Source organism: Atta colombica, unplaced genomic scaffold, assembly GCF_001594045.1.
Source record: "Atta colombica isolate Treedump-2 unplaced genomic scaffold, Acol1.0 scaffold131, whole genome shotgun sequence".
NCBI lineage: Eukaryota > Metazoa > Arthropoda > Insecta > Hymenoptera > Formicidae > Atta > Atta colombica.
The window spans coordinates 14,349-23,889 of record NW_017259219.1 but is presented as its reverse complement, the minus strand read 5'-3'; the positions used below and the strand labels follow the sequence as shown (position 1 = coordinate 23,889).

The 9,541-nt window shown below is 36.9% G+C and overlaps 1 pseudogene; it reads right to left on the bottom strand.

The window, feature by feature from the left end:
* Nucleotides 1-6,964, bottom strand: part of LOC108684308 — a 21,205-nt pseudogene extending 14,241 nt beyond the window's left edge.
* Between the last annotated feature and the right edge of the window lie 2,577 nt (nucleotides 6,965-9,541).

Sequence of the window (9,541 nt, the reverse complement as noted above, 5' to 3'; positions counted from 1 at the left end):
ATATGTATTGTTAATTGATATTTACTGAAAAAAATTCTTATTTCGGACTCATGAAAGAATTGTAAAAAAAATTATTCTCAATCTTTGGAAATATTTAGAATATATTAGGTGTACAACTTTGCTTCCGCCGTTTTTTTTCCGAAATTCGAGGCTTTATTGTAAAAAACTGGTTATACATTTATGATTCAAAGTATTGTCCATCGCTGGTCACTACTTTCTCCCATCTTTCGGGTAGCGTACGAATCCCGCGTCGAAAAAACTGGTCATCTTTTGAGGCTATCCACGAATCAATCCAATTTTTTACTTCTTCATAAGACCGGAAGTGCTGGTCGTGCCATTGAAACAAGTGATAGTCAGAGGGAGCAACGTCTGGAGAATACGCGAGTGGGGTAGAACTTCCCATTTCAACGTTTCCAAGTCTTAATCACTTTCGCAACATTTCGAGCATTGTCATGCTGCAAAATCACTTTATCGTGTCTCTCGTTGTATTGCGGCCGTTTGTCTTTCAATGCTCAGCTCAAACGCATCAATTGCGTTCAATACCGATCGTCTGTGATTGTTTCAGTCGATTTTAACAGTTCATAATACACTACGCCGAGCTGGTCCCACCAAATAGCATGACCTTGGACGTCAAAATCACTGTTCTTGAAGCGTTGAAACCATTCACGACACGTTCTTTCACTAATAGCGGCCTCACCATAAGTATTTGAGAGCATTCGATAAGCCTCAGTCGCAGATTTCTTCATATTGAAGCAAAAAATTAAAATCTCCCGCAAATGATGAGAATTTGGATCGTAAACTGACATTTTCAATCGAGAATAACTTTATGATGCAGATACAAATCGACTAATGTTTCTTGGGGTTATGTTGACAGATGCCCAAGTTTATTGTATGACGTCTATGATCTATTTATTTCGACCACCACTTACCGCTAAAGCAATCTATAGGAAAACGGCGGAAGCAAAGTTGTACATCTAATATATATATTATCTTAAAAACATTATATTTGCAAAATCTAAATACTCACACATAAAAAACTATACTTAATTTTACTTAAGACATCTTTTTTTATATCTTATTGTTCCGATGACAATTACTTTCGCATATGAGTATGGATAGTATATATACGGAAGTGTTAATAATTAATTCTCGAAAATGATAAGTCGTATTGTAACTTTATTACACATGATTGAATTTGTAAGGAATAATCTTTAATCTGATAAAAAAAAAAAATTTTTTAATTTAAGAAAATTACGAGTTGTGGGGATTTTTTGTTAAACAAAAAAATAAAAAAAAATTTTTTTTTTCTTTATAACTTTAAAGTAGTCTTGAAATCGTACAACTTTTATCTATAAAATTTTTTTCTATTTTCTTATACTCCCGACGATATTCGAAAAGAAAAATACCGTTTTTTTTTCAAAGGAGTGTTTCATCTCTTAAACATGAGTTAGCGCACGAATAAAAAAATACGTTTCTCTTAGGTTTTCGTTACATATTTCATGGAGAATCAAATCGGTTCCGGACAGTTATGATATTTCTCTTGTTAATCGATTGTTAACAGTGATATCATCATTTAATCTGCGAAGCTTAAGAATCTTGATATGAAGTCGAATTTAAGAAGATATCGATATGTAAAATCTGCATTAAATTTTTATCACACTGAAGATAATCTGATGCAAAAAGGTCGAAATATCTGTATGTATTTTTCTTTATTGTTATTTTATGTTACGATAAACATACAATATAAATATTGTATAGCCCGAACATCAAGCGTAGCTTTTTTTTGCATTTTTATATATTAATTTTATAATTTTAAACAATATTTAAATTTTATTTGTTGGAATCTAATATATTAAATTTATTTATTAAATATACATATGTGTTTTAGTTATACTCTCTTGACTTTTCGATAATTTGCCGTACGTTTAAAATCTGTTCGCGCATTTTCCGCTCCGGCTCCTGAGGGATTTCTAATAGAAGATGTGATTTCAGGCGCTCATGAATTATTTAAAAATTTTAATCTTGCTAACATGTGATAGCAGGATAATACTGCAATAATTCTCGCAGATATTTTTGAAGTCTTTTTTATGTAGAAGGATATATACAGAAGTTGTCCAGTCTTCAAGCGAGATGCCGGTGTCCCAGATTCTCTGGCATATTTTGAATGTTCTCTATTTCTATCTCATCCGTAACTAATAATATTTTGATTATCACGTTGTCAGCTCCAGTTGATTTGTAATTTTTGTCTTTTCACCGCCATCTCGATCTCTCCAGCATTATATCATTATCCACATACAAGACTACTTGCGTTGCTTGGTTTTCGCCCTGTGTTTTTTCACATACCATGTTGTTTGCAGTAGATCTTCCATCAATTTGTATCTTCTTTTTTTGTTATTGTAATAGGACTCCATCTTCCGTTCTTATATCTCTATGCTATGGTGTAAATGTGATGTAAATGTGCGTGTTATTTCTTTTATTTTTTAAACATATCTCTGGTTTTATTTTTATACTTATGCTGTTCAATTTCCTGACACAACCTCCTTTTTGATTTTTGTCTTCATTGCACGGTCTTTTGTCCTCACTTATTTTTTTATATCTATTTCCAATTGATCTTTTAATCTTTTTATTTTCTTTTCTTTAGATCTTAGCTCAGGTTGCATCTATGATTCATTCTACAACCTTTTATATTTCCCACTCGTCATGGAGTACTGCTTTCATTTTTATTTATGTGGCACTTGAGTTTCCCTGTTGATCTTTAACTTTTCTGAATTTCTGTTTTGCTGGTGTCTGAAATGTTATGTATTTTTCAGATTTTTAGGGTGTTTACTGTTTTGCCACCTCAGCAGTCATATTTTCTTAAATTCGTCTACCAGGAGTTGGTGGTCGCTATTATAGTTTTTTCCAGGATAGGTTTTGACATCCTTTACTATTATTCTCCAGCGAGACTTAATTAGTATAAAATCTTCTATCTATTTCTATATCTTTTTCCTGGTGACCTCCGTGTGTAGAGACATCTAGGGTGATGTTCGAATCCCATATTCGTATATAGTGGTTGTTATCTGTACAGAAGTGTAAAAGACGTTCCCTTCTCTCATTTCTCACATTCAAACCATATTTGCCAACAGTGCCACGTAGATCAATATCCTCTACGGTTTCATCGATTTTGACATTGAAATCTCCTAATATTATGATTATTTCTTGATTTGATAGTTTTCCTATACCTGCACTAGGTTGATATTTACAGATTTAATTTCTACTATTATAATGTGGTTGATTGTGCAATATTTCTTGACGGCATTTTTGAAGCGCTTGACTATTATACTGCGACGCCATTCTTTGACCGGTTTTCATGGTCAAAGTAGAGAAGAGAAGAATCAGATTGCTGAAATAGACATGGACATCTTACATCCGTTATCGAATATAAAGAAAATAAAAAAAAAATACCACTGTCCGTATCAATAGGTTTTAGATAATCCTACAATACTAGGATAGGTCTTGCTATTTCTTTCTCGATGATAGTTATCCCGCCTCGAGTAATCCACGAACATTCCAGGTACCGATTCTTTGGAGGCTCCATAATTTCATTCCAGTAGTTGAATTTCTGTGAGATGCCTGATTTTCATCCATGTGGCCGGCTGCACATTTTATACTCCTAGACCCGGATTCTGGCTGGCACCAGTTACTAAGTGATCACCCAGCGAACTCATTCCTATATTCATATTCATAGCTCATGATAGTTCTTGAGGCAAGAAAACGCAGTAAGGCTCCATTTCCTTCTGCGTGGGAGATGGCATTAAAATGTGTACGATGGAGATGGGAGGATAAAGGGATGGAAAGTATGAGGAAAAGTCACGGTTCGTATGCAGGATCGCTTCCCTGAAATAGATCTATCCTCCACTGGGAATATCTACCTGTTACACAAATATATACAGTGTCTTTATCTCCGACTGATATCTTTCTTCTCCTATCTGGCACACCTGGAGCTTTCCATAGTTCTTTTCTGTAATTTGCATGCGATACAGCAAAATTCAGAACGACAGCATAATACAAAAATATACGAAATTATATGATCTACGTGTCCGGCTTTCAGATGAGGCGGCTCCTAGTCTATCATCACATCTTCCTCCTTCTCTGCGTAGTGGTCTTTTTCCTTCCTTCGATAGTAAGTGAGATAAAAAGATTGTGAAACAACAACTAGTCATCGAACATCATCTATGATACTATCTAAATGCGAAGTTACCTAAAAAAAATATTCCAAATTTTCCAACAAATAAATTTTGTTCTATTTTGAACGAATGATTAGTGCACACTTGCATATATGCTCGTACGCGTGCCTGCTGGTTTGCTCGCCCTCTGAGTCTGGAAGATGTAAGATCCCCCGCAGACGATCCGCGACAGTGATGGACAAAACTATCACGTCACAATGCATAACACCGCAATACAATAAAATATACAATAAAATAAATTTTTTTTCTTCATAGGAAACCTAAATTGTCCACAAAAATGAAAGACAAAATGTAATACAGGCGTACGTGTCGTTCACATTCGAAGTTTTATGCACATTTGAAAAGATTATTTTGGCTACGGCAAAATGAAATTTTGCGATTGTCTGAAAATCATATATTTTTATATAAAATTAGTCACTCAATGAAAAAATAATAAAATTAAAGCAATTAAAATAAAGCAAAATGATGATGAATATGTATTCTTAATTGAAAATTGTTTAAAATTTTCGATTTTTCTACAAAGCGGTTATAATCGCATTTCCCTTGAAATTAGGTGTAAGATCGATCAGAGTAATTGTGACGAAAAAATGCAAAGTTGGAATTCAATAACGTGTCATTTTCTAAATTTTTAAAATTTAATTCTTGTACAAATAATTATTTTAAAGCTTCTATTATTATTAATAGAAAAATATCAGTAATCGAAATTATTTCTTATTTAATATCATAATAAAAATAAATTTTCTGACTTTCTTCAAAAGTTTCCAAATCGCGAGATAACGGTCTAAAGGATGATAAAGACAATGACGATTATTGAGATATAAATCTATGATTATAAGAAATAAATAAAAAAAACATTAATAATAGTTACAAAATGCAAACGATATTTATTTTTATTATTAAAATATATTTTATCAACAAAAATGAATATGTCTTTTTACCATTTATAAATTTTTTCGTTCTTTATATAGATAAGTAAAAATATACGAATATTTCTTATTACAAATTCTTTCCCTTCGGAATATAGTTTCGCGGCATGTAAAATTAAATATTTGTTAAAAAATATGCTTATAATACATCACAACTTCCACGCGAAGCGAGTTTCACTCCATCTCGCCAAGTTGCTTTGGAAAGTCTGCCGCTCTTTGGCAGGGGGGAGAAGGTGGGATGGAAGTTATTTCGTGGAAGTCGCACGCCCTCAAGCAGGAGGAAGGTGGAGTAAGAGTCGATTTGCATAGTAGTCGTGCACCCCTGAAGCAGGAGGGAAACTGGGTGAAAGTTGCTTCGCGTGGAAAATCGTAAAGTATATTTTAAAGCAGGAAATTTCTGTTTTATATAGAAAAGAGACATTATTTTTCAAACTTTAAGTCTAAATATCTCAATATATCAGAAATTGTAAGAGACCGCGCCACCTAGTTGTTAAAGTAAAGTTACTCAGAATCATGACTTTGATAACATATGTCATGGGCGCGGTATCTCTTGATATGTATAATTCATGGTGAAATTTCTCGCCAAGTTGCTTCGCGTGAAAAGTCGTGTGCCCCAAAGCAGAGTGGGAGAGAAGGAGGAACGTGAGGTGAAAGTCGCTTTGAGTGGAAACAGATATATAAAATAAACTCAGCATCCATATAATTTTCTGTAATATATGATAGGTTTGATAGAATGATGCAAGAGGCAAAATATCGAGGTAACATATCCTATTCTGCACGCGCATCTTGAAATTTATATTAAGAAAATAAGATACAATTATAAAGATACAATTATAAAGAAATTAACAATTATAAAGAAAATAAGATACAAAAACAAAGATAATGTTCAAGAATTCCTTTTTCATCAATTTTGATGAAGTTAGAGCAGAAAATATTTATTCTAGCCTCACTTACGTATTTTCATGTTTCTATGTCATCGATGTGATAGATTTCTAATCTGAATAGACGTTGACTACAACGATTAATATCTCAGTTTAGAGCAGAGCGTTTCTCTTTTCTTATTCGTTCATTTTGTGCAAAAATGCATCGAATGAGCCTAATTTCGTCAAAATCGATGAGAAGGGTGGAATTTTTGAATATTACTAAAGTTTACTATAAAGATGCATTTGAAGAGAAGGATAGACTGTCCGATATTTTGCCTCTCACATCGTTCTGTCAAATCCTAGGTATCATTACCATATTCGCGAGTGAGGGCACAACTTCGTTGCGTGCTTTATTATATTTTTGATCCGGCCGAAAGTAGACGGATTTACCGTTTAAATGCCATAATTGGGCCGAAAGTAGGCTGATATTCCGTTTAGAGGATATGTCTGATCCAAAAGTGGCCGGATTTACCATTTAGAGGCCATAAATGGGCCGAAAGTGAACCAATTTACCCAAGTTTAGAGGCCATATCTGGACTGAAAGTTGTCGGATTTGTCGTTTAAAGGTCACATCTGGGTCGAAAGTGGCCGAATTTACTGTTTAGATGCAATATCAGGACCGAAAGTGGACGAATTTAACGTTTAGAGGCCATAATTGGGCCAAAAGTGGCCGGATTTATCGTTTGGAGGCTACATCTGTGCCGATAGTGGATTTATTGTTTAGAGGCCATATCTGAGCCGAAAGTTGTCGGATTTACTCTCGAGATGCCACTCCGCCCCCCAGGACCACGGTGGAGACATACCCCCAGGCCGCGAGAGGACAAGAACGCCCTCCAGTATTCCGGGGGTAGTCGGACTTACCTCTAGGCCCTAGCGGGTGTCCGGACATATCCCCGTGAAGCAACTCCCGCCCCTCAGGCCCAAGGGTGTGATCGGTCCTACCCTCAGGCCCACGGGAATGGCCAGATTTACTCCTGAGAGTTCACTCTTGACTTCCAGGCCCCGGAGGGGGCCGGGTAAATAATCGAGAAGCAACCCCCGCCACCCAGGTGCCCGGGAGTGACCGGACATACTTCCAGGCCCCCAGAATGATCGGACTTACACCCGAGAAGCAATCCCCGAACCCAGGACCCCGGGGGTGGTCGGACATACTTTCAGAACCCCGGGGATGGTCGGTCTTATACTAAGGCTCCCGGGGGAGATCGGTCCTACACTAAGGCCTCCGGGAATGGCCGGAATTACCCCCGAGAAGCCACCCGAGACCTCCAGGACTCCGGGGATGGTCGCAGGCACTCGAGGGTGGCCGGACTTACACCCAGGCCTCCGGGATGGCCATACTTATCCGCCTCCCCTCAAATCACAGAGACTGGACAAACCTCCAGGCTCCCCCGAGGGGGAACGAACTACCACAGAGAGGACACCACTCATACCAGGCACCATAGTTGGCCGGACTTACCACGGAGAGGTCGCCCCACAGGTCGCCAGGGATGGCCGAACGTAACCCCCAGAAACTACTTCCGGTAAAAAAAAAAGGAAATTTCCATTGCAAAAATCGGTCAAAACCGGTCGAAATTTGGATTTTAAACTGAAAAATGGACCATTTCCGATGCAAAAATTGCGGCCAATTCCGATTAAAAAAACGACCAATTCCGAACCAAATTTGGACGTTAAACTGAAAAATTGACCATTTCCGGAAAAAAATCGGTCAATTTCGATCCAAATTTGGACGTTAAATTGAAAAATTTACCATTTCCAGTAAAAAAATCCAATTCCGGTCAAAAATCGGCCAATTCCGGTCAAAAAATCTATCAATACCGGTCAAAAAATCGGCCAATACCAGTACAAGCTTGGTATTTAAACACTAAAATGGACCATTTTTGATCAAAAAGTCGGTCAACACCGGTCAAAAAATCGGTTACTTAAAATCTAAAAATCGATCAATTCCAGTTCAAATTTGGATTTTAAACGATAAAATGGACTTTTTCTGATGAAAAAATCGGCCAATACCGGCCAAAAAATCGGCCAATTAAGATCTAAAAATCGGCCAATTTCAGTTCAAATTTGGACATTAAACACAATATGGACCAATTTTGATACAAAAATCGGCCAATACCGTTAAAAATATCAGCTATTTAAAATTAAAAAATGGCCAATTCAAGGTCAAATTTGAACTTTAAACGCAAAACTAGACCATTTCTAATAAAAAAATCGGCCAATACCGGTCAAAAAATCGGCCAATTCAATGTCAAAGTTGAACTTTAAACGCTAAAATGGACCATTTTTGATAGAAAAAATAAGCCAATACGGATAAAAAATCGGCCATTTAAATTTAAAAATTTGGCCATTTTAAGATCGAATTTGAACTTTGAACGAAAATGGACCATTATTGATAAAAAAAACGGCCAATACTGGTCAAAAAATCGTCCACTTAAAATCTAAAAATCGTCAAATTCCAGGACAAATTAGGACATTAAATCCGGAAATACCTGGCCACGATATGGTACCTAAACAGAAAATGGGGCCACCCTCGGCCTAGATATGGCATCTAAATGGTAAATCCGATCACTCTCGACTCGGATATGACCTCTAAATGGTAAATCCAGCCACTTTAAATCCAGATATGCCTATAAACATTAAATCCAGCCACTTTCGTCCCAGACGAATATGGACATTAAATGGTAAATCCGGCCACTTTCGGCACATATATGGCCTCTAAACGTTAAATCCGTTCACTTTCGACTCAAACATATCCTCTAAACAGTAAATCTGGCCAATTTCGTCCCAAACATATCCTCTAAACGGCACATCCAGTCACTTTCTGCCCAGATATGGTCATTGAAATGTAATTACAGCCACATTCCAGACAAAGCCTCTAAACGGTTAATCCGGCCACTTTTTGCCAAGATATGACTTCTGACAGGTACATCCGTCACTTTCGCACATTATGGCCTCTAAACGGTAAATGCGGCTACTTTCGGCCCATATATGGCAGTTAAACGGTAAATCCCGCCATATTTGGCCCAGACTTGGACTCTAAACGGTAAATCCCGCCACTATCGGTTCAGATATGACACCTTAACAGTAAATCCATCTACTTTCGACGTAGACATAATCTCTGAACGGTAAATCCGGCCACTTTCGGCTCAGATATGATTATTAAACGATAAATTCGTTTATTTGCGACGCAGATATGACATTTAAACTGTAAATCCGGTCACTTTCGGCCCATATATGGCAGTTAAACGGTAAATCCCGCCATATTTGGCCCAGACTTGGACTCTAAACGGTAAATCCCGCCACTATCAGTTCAGATATGGCCTCTAAACGATAAATCCGATCACTTTCGTCCCAGATATATCCTCTATGTCCTCTACATGGTAAATCCAAGCACTTTTGGCCCAGATAGGGGCTCTAAACGGTAAATCCGACCACTTCCGGCGCAGATATAGCCTCTAAACGATAAATC